Below are 15,211 nucleotides of genomic sequence, written 5' to 3' on the forward strand. Positions count from 1 at the left end.
ACATCTACCCATCAATCCATCTACTTACCTGTCTGTCCATCCATCCACCCACCAACCCATCTACCCATCTACCTATCCATTCATCTGTCTGTCCATCTATCTACCTATCCATCACCAATCCATCCATCCACCCATCTACCTATTCATCTACCTACCATTCATCTGTCTGTCCATCCATCCATCCATCATCCATCCATCCACCCACCCACCAACCCATCCATCCAACCCTCCAACCATCTATCCTTTTGGCTCTGTTTCTTCAGAGGACCCTAACAAGTACAAATGTCCCCACTTTCCTAAGTACCATTTAACACTGCAAGAGTCTACAGTGAGTATCTAAGAGTAAATGGTGATTCCAATTTCAGGAACTTTGCCCTATTTTAAGCTCTTGAGGGCAAGAAATACTCATTTGTGATACCTGGCCCAACACTTCACATTTACATATGTATATATACATATATGCATTAAGTGCTAAGTACTTTGTCAGGTACATAAAATAATAAAAAGTGGGATTTTCACTGAGTTGCTTATGTTTTTGCTCAGTTAATGGAACCTTCTTGTTGTCTATCATAGACAGCATGCTAGGGGTTCAGGAGCAGACCCCTGTCCTGTCTTTCTCATTAGATCCCTTTCTGAGGTCAGATCAGCAGAGACTCAGTGATCAGAGATACTGAAGGTTGCTGGGGCCACCTGCAAGATGCTGGTGGGCTTTGATAATTCACCTTTTCAGAAGTGTTTCTTGCAAAGGGAAGATAAAAGTAATCATGATCTCTGTCCCAATAGAGTAAAAAAAAAGGGGGGGGAAACAACTTTTTAAAATAAGGACTATTATTCTGGGTACCATGGCAAACATACAGGGGCTATAGCACATTCAAAAAGGACAGAAAATGGTCAAAAAGACTTGTGGGACCATGGGTCCTCAGATGGCCCTTCAAAGAGGAATGGAAAAATAGATATGGAAGGAGGAGGGAGAAGGCAGAGTACTCGGAAATGCAGGCTGAAGGCGCAAAGGGCGGAGGGTGGACGTCCAGGTCCTGTGGTCACAACAGCCAGCAGGAGAAGCACAGCAGGCGGAAGGGACCAGGAAGGGCCCCAGCTTTGATCCTGGAGAAACTGCTCTCTCTGTGGGCACAGGGAGCCGGGGACCCAAGGAAGTGATGTTTTAGGAAGACTGCCATGCCCAGATTGCCACTGTAAAAACATTCATGGTCGTGATAAGAAAGCTGGAAAACCTACTTTCTCTCAAGTGTGTGGACTTCAATGCAACCTCACAATATACACTGGGTAGATAAGTAGCCATTGTTAGCTGACCCCAAACCACAAGGCACTTTGGAGATCACAGGCAACATTGTTTAGGGTTCAGTGCTTTTCTCTAAGTTATACTGGTTCCAAGCAAGGATAAACAGACAGAAAGTGACATAAACACTGCTTCCTAAAGTGAGGGCCAGCAGGAGTGACGCAAAAGCTCTCCACCATCACGTCATCAAAATTAGACAAGCGAGAGCTTTCAAAGTCTCCTTCTTGCCCAACCAATGGGCCCAGCCTGGTGTCCAGGTGCAGGGCAGCCCCTGTGTCGTTTCAAAGGCAGCAACGCAGCGCTGAGCTTGAGACGCCGGCCTTGGCCTCCATGGGAGGTACACTCAGTTGGAGCCGAGATGGGCAGTCTAGAAACTCGCATACAAGAATGAAGCTGGGGAGAGAAGCTGCAAAGCCATGAGAGGTAAATAGCAAGTCGATTAAGGAGGCTGAAGGCCTGTGGTGTGAGCGCCCGAGGCCAGCAGCATGGGAATCCACCAGAAGGAACAGACGCGGATATGCCGAGGGCCCCACAGGACTGCGTGGACGCTGCCCCCGCTCCCTGAGGCCAGCTGAGGCTGGGAATATTTTATTTCTGGTGCAAACAAGCAACCCAGATAAGTTCACCCTTAACCTGCAGAAATGGCGGCGGGCTATAACCCTATAACCGCAGCAGTGCTGACGCCGCGGGTTACACACGGTCACCACACTGGGGACCTAGCATTCAGATGTGGGAAAATCCTACTCAGAACAACGGAACTGCACACAGCTGTCCAAAAAGTAAACTAATAAATAAATACTGAACGGCATAGCCCCAAATAACCCAAGAGGAGCCAGGGAGGGAATGGGCGAGGTGCGTCTGTGTGATCTCTGGTGCGTTTGGCAGAGTATTTTTAGTGCCTAATTAATACTGGCAGTAGTGTAGGAGACCAGTGAAGATAAGATTTTATGATTCTCATTTTCATCATGGAATGCATGGGGACCAGAGCCAGATTAACTGGTTCCTACCAGCCTCTCGTTGAATCAGCACCGGGGCCAGAAATAGAAAGGAGGTCAGCCTACACTCGGGCCCTGTTTTTGTAGGTCACTAGAGCAAACTGGTTTTCAGACTATTAAAGGCTTCCCCCAGCTTTATGCCAGGCCCCAGGTAGCGGCCCTTTTGCATCCATTTCAGAGCTAGTGAAGGCACCATTCTTTTTTTTTTTTTTTTTTTTTTTTTGGTGGTACTGGGGTTCCTGGAAGCCCTTCTACCTCCGGGCTACACTCCCAGACCTATTTTTACATTTTTATTTGGAAACAGGGTCTCCTAAGCCCGCGCGCGCGGCTGGCTTCGAACCTGCGCGATCCTCCTGTCTCTGCCTCCCAAGCGCAGGGATTACAAGCGTGCGCCACCACGCCCGGCGTGAAGGCACCATTCTGACGCTGAAGTGGCGTGTCATGTCACTGGTTCCCTGAGCTCCTGGGAACCGAAGATAGAAATCCGAATCCCCTGACCTGCTTTCACGCAGAAGCACATTCCTTCCCAAGCGTCACCTGAGTGCATGAGCCAACGCGTGCCCCAGGAGTGTTTAAATGAAGCTGCTCAGAAGGAAAGGACTCTTCCCTGGACATGGGTCCGGCCATCCCCCACAACTGGTTTTTGAAATTTTCTAATCTTTGTCCAGACAAAAGTACACACGAATAATCCAAAACCCAGTACCCCATCCAAGACTATCATGGGAACTGGAGCTCTGCATAGACAGGATGAGCATTCAAACAGCCATACAATTCGCTGGCGTGCAACGTGCGCCGTGCGGAGCCAAGTGAGTCCGCCCAGCATCCTGTGGGTCCCACCGGGGATAGGGAAGAGCGAGAGCTGGACACGCTGTGCCAAGTTCCTGGTGCCAGAGGTGTCCGAGCCAGGCTTTGCAGCTGCAGCTGCCCCCCGCCCAACCTGCCCACCCTGCCCTGGAGCGCCAGCCAAGCACCCAGAGTCAGGGAGGGAGGGGACCCTCGGCCCTCCTGTTCCCACGGCACACGGCGGCCGCACAGTTCACACAAGGCAAAAGCAAAGCCACAAACACTTCTTATCACAGCTGTGACGATGCTGTGACGATCAAAATGAAAACACGGTGCGGGGCGGTGGCTCAGGCCTCACATGTGCAAGGGCCTGCGGTCCTTCCCTGGCACCTCAGAGAAAACGGAGGGCCTGTGAACTATTACAGGAGCTGTCCATGCCACCGCGCCCTGTGCCTTCACTCTTGAGCACCAGTGGGCTGCAGTGCACTAACCAAGCAGAGAAAGCTGGGTCTCCAGAGGAAATGGTAGACGATGGAGGCGACGGAGAAGCTAATTACCCTGATCCTCACACCCCACACACCTTCCACAAATTACCCCCACGAATCTGTACAATTATCATGTGTTACCTCGAAAAAACAAAACTCATAAAACTCTAACCCTCCCCAAAGGGCATTTTTACTATATATAAACTTGCAAGTTAAATTAAATCTTTAAATTTATACAAACATGCATATATATATATGGATAGATAGTTAGTATTCCAGCCACAAAAGTGGTTATTGCTGTGCCCTCAAATGGTGAAATTCAGGACCGGAGGAGGAAGAACGGAGTGCCCGTCTTCACCATGGTGAGACAGTCACGGAGAGTGAGCTCGCGACTGAAATTAGCCATTCCAAATTAGGCATGAAATAGTTTCACGCATGAGGCAACTGAACACATTTGCTTACCGTGTTATCTAAAGCAAGCGTACGCTTCTAAAGAATCCATCAAATGTGAAAAGAAACTTGCTTCTATGGCACCCAACTCTCTCCCTTCCTCTTAGGATGCTTAGAGGAAAAAAATTCAGAATTCAGGAAATCCAATGCTAAAATATAACTGCCTTCAAATCCAGATCAGAAATTCAAATGCATAAAAGCACCCAGGAGAGCTGAGGTTGAAACCGTATGAGGTTTCTCAGATGCAGGGAATAATGTAATGACCTAGGACAAAACTGAAGGGAGCGCAGGATAGACCCAGAAAGAGTGGCCATCGAGCATCAGAACTATCACGGGCACAGTGGTGCATGCTACTTGGGAGGCTGAGCCTGGAGAATCACAGGCTAGAGGCCAGCCTCAGCAACTTAGCAAGATCCTCTTCCAAAATTTAAAAAAGGGCTGAGTGTATAACTTGGAAGTGGAATACTTCTGGGCTCAATCCCCAGTACCATCAGACAGACAGACAAAACCCTAACACTCTGAAGTTCATTAGGATGTGAGGCCACAATGTACCAATAAAAGTATATATGTTAAAATCCTGACTCTCAAAGGCCCTATTTTGGTTGTCTCAATGACCAACATAGAAGCCCTATGTTCAAATCAAATTTTAATTGACTTTTCACATTTAAAATAAGATGATCGTGGATGTGCACGGGGGACTGGGGCCCCTGTGATAACGGGGTCAGAGCCTGGCCTTGCTCTACACGGACACCAGCTGCCATGAGGCCGTCATCTTCACGAGCTGGGCTGCTCACAGTGAAGGCGACAACAGATCAGAGCGACGCTGTTACTTAGAGAGCCCTGCGACGCACCCCACCTCTACTGTGAGCTCGTCAAGGCAAGGATATTGTCTTCTTCAGCCACAGTGCTTGGTACAAACTCTGAATTCATTAAAACAATGGACCAGCCGGGCGTGGTGGGCACGCTCGTCATCCCAGCACTTGGGAGGCAGAGACAGGAGGATCGCGCAGGTTCGAAGCCAGGCGCGCGCGCTGGCTTAGGAGACCCTATTTCCAAATGAAAATGTAAAAATAGGTCTGGGAGTGTAGCCCACAGGTATAAGGGCTTCCAGGAACCCCAGTACCACCACCAAAAAAACAAAACAAAACAAAACAAAAAAACAATGGACCAGCAATAGCAGCCATGCCGCAGCAGATGGAAGGCCCCTGCACACGGCCTAGACACTCAACGCTGGAGGCAGCCTGGGCGTCCTGGGGTGTGGGTCTCCTTTCCAGACCCAGCCCTTTGGACGCCATGACAGCCTGGCTGACGTCTGTACCCAGGGCCGAGGAAGCAACAGGAAAAGCATACCTGGCCCCCAACCTGGCTCAGCTGTGTCCTTCTGTCATCTGGTCTTAAGACTTTTATTTCCAGATGAGGCTGGGAGAAACTGGAGAGTGAACGGGCTTGCGCTTGGAGCTGGCACTCGCCAACACTTCAGGATGGGAAGGGATTGCGGATGGTGGGTCACAGTCAATGGGAGACTGCGGCACCCGGCCAGAAACTCCATGAGTCCAATTCCTTGAGCCCAGCCACCATCAGACATAGGCAGGACCATTTCCGGAATGTGATGCTGCTGGGAAAGTGGTGGGCAGGCTGTGAGCCGTGACACGGGGTCATGGAAAAACTCCGGGCTGGGGCCCCACCGGGAGCGCGGCCACGCCGCGGAGCTCGACATTGTCAGAAAGACTGCGCTGCTGCAGGGGAGAGGGGACAGGGTATGCACAGCTGGAGGAGGGGAGGAGCTCATGCTCCGGGGGGGAGGCGGGAGCAGCACCTCCCCTCTGCACCAGCTCCTCAAGAACGCATACCTGCTACCCAGAGCTACACTGCCTCCCTTCAACGAGTTTAAGGGTGTAGACCATTTTGCCCAACGGCTCTATGGGTCATTACCGTCATTGCTTGCATTTAAACATTTACTATCAAAGCAGGAAAGAGCAACGCTGTTGTGCACATGCACATAAGCACAGCTGCAAGTCTTTATCTCCTCTCTCCAGCGCGGACACTCAGCTTGAGAGCGCCAACATCTATGGGGAGCTCTGTGTGGTGGCTCACTACCAAATATGTGGTCTTTGTGCTAAGAGCTTTAGCAACCATGGGTGGGGGATGAGAAAGATGGGAACCAATTCCTGAAAATGAGGACATCCCATCTCTCTAATTCTAAAGGATGAAATAAATAAAAAGGAGTAAAAATAAAAGTGAAAAGCACTGTCACCCGGGGCTTCTGGGTGCTATAATGCCCACTGCATTTTTGGGCCTCCGGACTTGCCCTGTCTCTCCTGAGTCACGGGGGCAGGTTTGATGGAGCAGACCCTGCCTCACCTGTCCATGGACCTCAGGGCCCTCTTTCTGACCACCCTGTAGCTCCAGGGTGACTGACGCTGGATCCCTGGCTTGTAGGAAGTATGACGACTCCTGGCGAGGGCAGGGGCTGGGCCTGGGAAGCCAGGCCACATGCACTGGAGGTAGTAACATGGAAAAGCCCCTTCCTAGGGCCAAGTCTGGACTGCAGCGTGTGTGCTGGACTTCCAGCTCCAGGATCTGTGAGTGGAAGAGTCCCAACCGCTGCGTGGACAAGGCCCACCCGTGCCCCGCCACAGCTCAGCAGCCTGGTGACCCACAGATTCAATCCTGAGCACAGAGCTGTCCCCAGTCCCTGTCATTGAACAGTCCTGCTTGTAAAGCCTGGTACGGAAGCACCGCATGAGCCCACCCTGGGTCCCAGTTTGATGCTAGGCTCACGCATTCTAATATTTCAATGTTCCAGGGGAGCTGAGTGCAGAGCCCAGTGCTCCAGCCACACCCAATCCACAGCCCGCGGGGCTGGGTGCGGAAGAGACCCACAGCCAGGGATTCTGATGGGCCAACCACTGCAAAGAAAGAAGACCAGAGAATTTTCGATCTACGAAAATCTCCATTGCATGTCAGCTTGTGGGAAAAAATAAAATGAATGAATAAAAGCTCCTGACCAAATACTTTCTAAAGGACACTCCTGCAATGCAGGGCTCTGCGAAAGAGCCCCAAGTCCCAGCTTTCTACAAAGTTTAAAACGTGCCTGCAACGTCATCTCAAGGCAAGCACGCCATCCGACTTTGCTGATCTAGAAAGATATACTAGCAAAACCGAGTGCTAAAAAACACTCCCTTAAACGTTCCCAAGGGTCCTTTATGAAGCTTCACTATTTCACTAGCTGGAGCTGAGCAACGGGATTGGAGGTTCTGGATCCCAGGCAGCAGCCCCTCTTCCCTCTGCCTGAGAAAACAGTATAAAACACTTCCCTTCATGCCTGCCACCAAGCAGTCATCTGCTGAGAATATTTCAAGCGTACTGATTGTCAGTCCCCCAAAGTAACCAGGTTCCTCAGTTAGTAAAATAGGAAAATACTGAGATAATGTTTTTCCAAAGTCCCATGGGCTTCTTCAAGTGCAGAGAGCACCTTCCCTCCCACAGCTCCTCATTTCCATTTTCCCATCAGACCACAGCCAGGAGCAGTGTGTTCTGGGAACACTAGTCTCCAGGCCGTGGCCTAACCACACATTCCAATCTCCACATGGAGGTTCCAGCTTCCCCGTGGATTTTCGGGAGATGTCCGGTGACCTTTCACCCATCCATTGTGGTCCCCATTCGATGTCCTGGAGGACTGCTGCCTCCACTGCCAGAGACCCCTGGGACAGGCCCAGGGAATCCCAGCTGCACATCCTGTCCTTGGAGACCCCCCAGACGCCAGGTGCCTTGCACAGGCTGCTGTCTCTGGAATTCGGCACCAGAGGGCGCTCTGGGACCACACACTGCTCTTCAAATTAAAACTCCCAGGGGCCCCTGAAGCAATAAAGCCTTTCTCTTAACTATTCATTCTATTAATATATTGTGATTTCTAATATTAAATATCGAGGCCCGCTGAACACAGCAGTGTGGGCGCAGCCACGGGAAGTCAGTTTGATAAGGCCAAAAAGATAGAGCTCCATAGGAGAGAATTGTAATTAGAATTCAAAAACTTAATTAAAACTAAGCATGAAACTAGTAACCTGAATATTGAGGCTATTAAACAAAAAATCCTGTGATCCTAGAAATAATATGAATTGTGGATATTTTTCAGTTTGTTTTTCTGCATCCATTTTTTAAACAGAGAAAATTCAGGGTTTTAATAACTTCATGGGGAGGGCCTGTAATAAAGAAAAAATTTAATTCCTATAAAATATGCATAAACAGACACAAATACGACAGTGGGAAGGTCTCTAAGAAATTTACTGAAATGTGTAATATTAGTAAAATATGTTTAATGGTTATTCTTTGGTTTCTTTCTATTGCAAGTTTACAGAAAATTTATACTTTGAGGTAATTTAACTCTTTTTCCTGGCTTTTGCCAATTATGAAGGGAAAAAATCCAATTTTTTTAAATTTTTTATTGGTGCACTGTATTCATACATCATAGTGGGATACAAACTTTTGTAGACATACATGCACACATCGCCCAGTCAGCCCCCACCCGATCCCCACCCCATTTTCTCCCTATCCCTCCCTCCCATGCTTGGCCTAGTGGTTGACATCTAGTATTATAGCAATTTATCCAAAATTAAAAATGATAATCTCAAATAACAGTTTCATTTGTCTGATACCAAGCTTTTGATGACTTAAAGATAACATTTCAATATTTCTTTTTAATTTCTTTCTTACCAGAGAATATTTTTTTCTATTTTTTTTTTGGTGAAACTATCATATATTTATATATTTATTTTTCAGAAAAAAAATTTATCCTAATATGGAATATGGACTCTAGATACCCACAACGATCTTGAAAAAGAACAAAGCTAGAAGATATATATTTTCTGATTTCAAACCATATAAAGCTACAATAATTGAAACAGTGTAGTACTGTTCTAAAGGCAGATATATAAACCATTGGAGTTAAATACAAGCCTAGAGCTAAACTCTTCCCTATATTGTCAAGTTATTTTTGACAAGGTTTCCACGAACATTTGGTGGTGGAAATAATAATCTTTTAACTAAATATTGTTGAAACATAATAATTACATGGAAAAGAATAAAATTGGACCCTTACCTAATCCCGTATACAAATATTAACTCAAAATAGATAAAGACCTAAATATAAATCTTAAGACTATAAACTTTTAGGAGAAAATCTAGGTCATAAAACCTCACAACATTGAAATTGGCAGTGATTTCTTGGATATAATTTCAATGGCACAGGCAACAGAAGAGTATACAAACTCCCTAAAAAATAAAAAAATATATATTGTATATCCAAAGACAATGTAAACAGAGTTAAAAGTTACTAATAGAGTGGGATAAAATATTTCCAAATGCTATATCTGAAGGTATATTAATATTCCAACTAGAAATCCTAAAAATTAACAATAAAGGCAAACAATACAATTTAGAGATAGGTAAAAGACTAACATAAATAATGAATCTCCACAGATAACCAATCTTAGTTGTCTGTTGGATGGAAAATCTTGTTTCTCTGGTTCTGGTGTGTGTTACCTATTTCTTCTTTGTAGTTAATCTCTTTGAGTATTTTCTCTAGTGCTGGTTTTGAAGACATAAATTCCTTCAGTTTCTGTTTGTCATGAAAGCTTCTTATTTTTCCATCTAATTTGATAGAAAGTTTTGCTGGGTAGGAAATTTTTGGCTGGAAGTTGTTTTCTTTCAGAGTTTGGAATATGTTACTCCAAGCCCTTCTGGCTCTCATGACTTGGTTTGGGAAGTCTGGAGTGATTCTAATTGGTTTGCCTCTGAATGTCACTTGGCCCTTTGTTTTTGTTGCCTTTAAGATTCTCTGCTTGGCTTCCACATTGGTCATTTTGACAATTATGTGGCGTGGGGATCCTCTTCTCCGATCCTGTCTAAAGGGAGTTTTATAAGTTTCCTGGACCTGTGTATCAACCTCTTGCTCTATGTTTGGAAAATTTTCTGCTATTACTTCCTTGAAGAGATTGTTGATCCCTTTGGTTTCACTTTCTTTTCCCTCCTCTATTCCAATTATTCTTAGGTTAGCTCTCTTAAAATGGGCCCATATTTCTTCAATATCAGATTCCTGCTGTCGGATATTTTTTCCTAGATTAGAAACTATGTGTTCATTTTTGGAATAATCATCTTCTAAGAGCGAGATTCTGTTCTCCATGTGTTCTAATTGGTTGTTTGTGCTTTGAATTGAGGCCTTTACTTCATTAATTGCATTCTTTATCTCTTTTTGGCTCTCTCTGAGTTCTTTTCGAAGCACCTCTATTATTTCTACAGTTATTTTCCTGATTTGATCTTCTAGAAATCTCTGATTTTCTGTTTTATTGGGTTCTGATGTTGTGGGGTTGTGGGCATTCATTGCTCCAGTATTATTCCTCTTTCCCATGATTTCGGAAGTTTGTGCCTTCTCTGGGTTCTTCCCTTGGGTCACTATGACTTCACTTAAGGTGTCCTGGATCTCGATTCAGAAGTATCTCAGACCCCACTACTCCTTTACTGGGTTTTATCACAGAGTCTCCGACCCAGAGAGTCGATAGAGGCTGCTTTAGACTGTGAGGGGTGCCAGGTTGCACGTTCTCCTATGGTGTGATATCTCTGCCACCGCCCCTCCCCCACTGGGTCGAGTCCCAGGGAGTACAGTACTGGGATTTCTCCTCTGTGGCCCGCAATTTGACTCACTGTTCTTGAGTACGCAGATGTAGCTGTACTGGATTCGGTGAATTCTCTGCTGCTGCCGCCGGTGGCAATATGGTGCCTCTGCTACACCCTCGGCCGTGAGGCTGGCGTATTACTTCTTGGTTTTGATTTCCACTCTGAATACCTGCAGCGTGTGCTGAGCTCAGCCACTGGGAGCTTTAGATTTTACCAGCGGCGAGAAATCCTGCCTGGCTGTTCCGCAGCGGCTCACCTCGGCTTGCTGTAGCCGTCCGGTGAAATCGCCGCTGCCGCCGGCAGTATGGCGCTGCTGCCGTGTCCTCGGGCGTAAGGCCCGTATATCTCCTCTGTGGCTCTGAGCTCTGTTCTCAGTCCGCTTTCTCTCTGGAGCCTGGTGATTTTTTTTGTTTCTCTGGTGATGGTGTTTTCTGGCTATGAAAGGCGCTGATCTTGTGGTAATGGAGATTGGTTGTTAGCGGGGCTCTTAAGCCCCGCTTTTCTCGGTCGCCATCTTCCCGGAAGTCGAAAAAATCCAATTTTTAATGGCTTCCAAAGAAGGCAATGACATAACCACTCTTGCTAAGGACTTAATTTACCAACACAGGCTCTTCCAAAGTCAAAACTTCTATGCTTCTGCCTGAGCCTATTACCCTTTTATCTGCAGATTTAAACATTATCTTTAAAGGCAGAAAACTGGGTGGGGTGTGTAACGTATTCTTAGTGTGTAGTGTATTCTTAGTGTGTAGCGTATTCTTAGGGTATCCATGCTTGGCAAGGGCTTTGGGTTCAATTTTCAGTGCTTCAGGGGAGGAGAAAGAAAAGGAAGAAGAAGAGGAGGAGGAGGAGAAGGAGGAGGAGGAGGAGGAGGAGGAGGAGGAGGAGGAGGAGGAGGAGGAAGAGGGAGAGGAGAAGGAAGAGGGAGGAGGAGGAAGAAGAAGAGGAGGAGGAGGAGGAGGAGGAAGAGGGAGAGGAGGAGGAGGAGACTGTAAATATACAAGGTGCTGCAGAGCAGGCTAAGGAATCTTACTGGCTCTGGCCCTGCAGCCAATAGAGCCCCAATCAGGCCACTGCAGCCCGCTGTTAGCCTAGCAGAAGGTCCTTTATCTAAAATGCACAAAAGCTGCACAAACCCAGTGGTAGCAAAGCTGTCCCTAAAGCCTACGGGTAGCACGTCTCACATGCTCCTCTGGGCATGACCTGTGGAAGTCAACTGGAAGCCGCACTCCGGCCACCCAGCCCTGGACGGCCAGGCCAGGCGGGGTTAGCATCAGGGGCTGCACTGTCTCCCCTGTAGGGACTCAGGGACACACCTTAGCCACACACCAAGGGAGCAGCCTCTGAGGCCATGTGCACGTGCGGGAGTGTGGACCCCTGGAAGCTTAACACTTCCACTTTGATTTTTCCAGACCACCCTCTAGGAGGGTGAAGTTGTCTCTGCTGAGCCACGCAGGGCTGCTCAGAACCCAGCTGTGGTCCTGCACTGCTGGCTGCCCAGCTGCCCAGCAGCACAGCTGCCTGGCTGCCTTCTTCTCTCAGGTCCTGTGTAATTCATCAAAGCTCTCTGTGTTGACTTGCAGGCTGGGGGAAAGGGCAGAGATCACAGGAGCAAAGAGGGCAAGCTATCGCCAAGAGGCCTGCTTCCTTCTGAGTTTGCACAAGCAAAAGTAACTCTTCGGCTCTGAAGAGTTTGCTTTACCTCCATCACCTGGAGCCTACACCTTGAGAGCTGAAGATGGGAGCTGCATTATGGGAAAATCTGAAAACTCCATTGGAGGTCCTGGCTCAGAGGTCCCCCCATGAGCCAGGACCTCAGCAGCCCTGGGAGGCTTTCATGCCGCAAAGCCAAGGATGTCATTAACTTGAACTTGTAAATGTATGGGTGTGACAGGGTCTTGAAACAAAACTAGGACACATAAAAGTCAGGAAATGCCACAATCAGGCTCATAAATTTTTTTTTTGGTCCATGATAACAGTAAACATAAAACATGCTGATAACAAATATATTTAGTAAAAAAAAAAAAAAAAGCATGCAGAAGAATCTTTGTGTTTAGACTCAAGACAAATTACAATTAATTTAGGGGGAAATAACTCTTTATTTTGATTCTTTATCTGGATTTTTTCCCTTAGAAAATGCATTAAATGTAATTTGTATCACTCTGGTTTTGTGGTGCCCTGCAAGGTTTACCTGCTGGTCCTACGGTGGGAGAGAAGAAATAAAAGACATAGAAAGGAGGGAAGAAGGAAGAGGAGAATATAACTTTAATGTGAAGCCCAGAGCTAACGCTCTGCATACCTCCCTCCACAAGCTAAGTCTCTCTCAAGGCCTGTCTCTCTTGAATTCCTGGGAAATCTGTATATCTTCAAGTTGACCAAAAGCTACGATCAGCATGTGCAGCTTGTTAATTAACCCTTGAACATACAATGTAAGTAAGGCATATACTATATCTTGAGACGCCTATAACTTAGGGGTCTTCCTAGCCACGTCAGACTAAGGGTCCAGTAAGATGGGCCAGCCCGGGCCGTCAGCCCAACGTCACCTTCACACACCTTTCCATCCCACCCTTCACCTAGTTCCCTATAAAACAGGATCATAATTCCCAAACTGCACCTCTCTCTGGAGCAGGCCTGTGTTCCCCCTTGAAGGTGTTTGCTTTGCTTTCCTCAGTAACCTCTGTCTATGTCTCTGACCTGTGCTCAAACTCTTTTCTGTCCTGTAAGCCAAGGACCCCGCCGCCTTGCGGTGAGTCCCCCCCTCCCCACTAGGAACTTCTCGGGACCGTTCACAGAATCTTTTCCCCCTGACAGTCCCATTCCCTGCACCCGCCAGCGTCCCCACCATGCTGCAGGGCCCAGGCTTGTACCCTGGGTCTACAAGCTCAGGGTGGACAGGTGTGTCTTCCCTGCACCCAGCACACACAGCTCCGGCAGGGGCATGGTGATGGTTTCATGGGTGAAACAGAAAACACAAAATGCTTTAGATCCCAGGAAAATTACATGAAGACCCCAAGAAGGTGCACATTAAAAGCCTTTTTTTTTTTTCTTGGACGGGGAATTGAACCCAGGGCCTTCCTACCTCTGAGCTATACTCCCAGCCTATTTTACGTTTTATTTTGAAGCAGGGTCTCACTAAGTTACTAAGGGTTAAGGATGGTTTTGAACCTGTGAGCCTTCTGTCTCAGACTCCCACGTACTGGGGATACAGGTGTCTGTCACCATGCCCAGCTAGGAGCCTTAATTTTTACCTTGATTACTAAATCAGGCACAGGTGCAGGCTGAGGGAGTTTTGCCATCTACATTCCTGTCTCATTGACTATTGGTGGAGAACAAAGCTAAGCCCACAACCAATAGATTCTGGTCTTAGCTCCTGCACCAGCCACTTGCCTCTCGAAAACCAGCGTGCCACCCGTGTGCGGGACAGGGACACCTATCCTGGGACATCCTGCTGACGTGTCCGCGTTAGTCCACGAGTTGAATGTGACTCAATACTCAACTACTTCTACTACACACAGGAGAGTGGACTTAACCGTCCTGACCTTCATGTGATTCAGACACATATATTTGCACTTGCTAATCCTGATTTCTATGTCCACTGAGCTGCCCGGCTTCCCATGAGGCCACAGAAGGATTTAGGGGACACAGGAAGGCAGCACCGCCTTCGCCTCGTCTCTCCAGACTGACCCACGGAAATCTCATTCTTATTTTTGCAGCTAAATTTTTCGTAAGAAAATAATTTCTTGGGTATTTTTAAAATACGATAGTCTGGAGAAATCCCTCCTTTATCTCATGCACATGTTCTGTGGTTTTTCTGTAAGGAATCCTCTGCAACCAATTTTGTTCAAGGCCAAGACATCTGCATTGGTTCTCCCCGGGGCTGCGTGAGGCCAGCACACCACCAGCTCGCCAGCTCTGGGTCCCCGGTCTCCTTTGCTCGCGCTAAGTGTCCAACAGGATACATGTGTCCCCCACGCCCCACTACTTCCTTTCCTGCCAGGCCAGTTCCTTGGCCGTCTCTTATCATGGTAACGTTTCCCAGGATGTAGCTAGATTCCCAGGATCTCGATCGGCATCAGTCGCCTGGCCCGGTTAACCCAGGTGCCCCGGCAGAGCCCCAGGTCTGAAGGGCAGGGGGCAGATGGATCCGAATCCAGATTAGCCCACTTTCAGTGAACACCATGGACTCCTTTAAAGTCACTCCAGGAAAGATCTTAGGCACCACGTTGAAATTTTGTTTTCGGGCCAAAGTCTGGATTTTAAAACTGAGTATAGATAAGAATATAGTGGTACAACTTGCAGAACATAATAGGCACAATTAACACAATAAATAATTTATTAAACACTGAACATGACTTTGCTTCCCTGGGTAAAGTACTTCCCCTCGAGCAGCTCATAAAATTGGCATGCCTGTTTTCAAAAGATAACGTGGAGATATATTTGAATCCAGGGAATGAGCCAGCTATTAAAAATAATTCAAATTTAAATTTAGAATCTTGCAGAGTGCCATTTTTACTATACTGTGCTGCAGAGGT

At 47.3% G+C, this 15,211-nt stretch overlaps 1 protein-coding gene across 1 annotated transcript in view; it reads right to left on the reverse strand.

Annotated features, from left to right (window-relative positions):
• The window catches only part of COL4A1 (collagen type IV alpha 1 chain), a gene marked incomplete at both ends in the record, with an annotated part of 140,888 nt that overhangs the window by 55,691 nt on the left and 69,986 nt on the right, over nucleotides 1–15,211 (reverse strand). The gene's annotated exons all lie outside the window — the stretch shown is intronic.

This window comes from Muscardinus avellanarius (genome assembly GCF_963383645.1).
Source record: "Muscardinus avellanarius genome assembly, chromosome: 2".
Lineage (NCBI taxonomy): Eukaryota > Metazoa > Chordata > Mammalia > Rodentia > Gliridae > Muscardinus > Muscardinus avellanarius.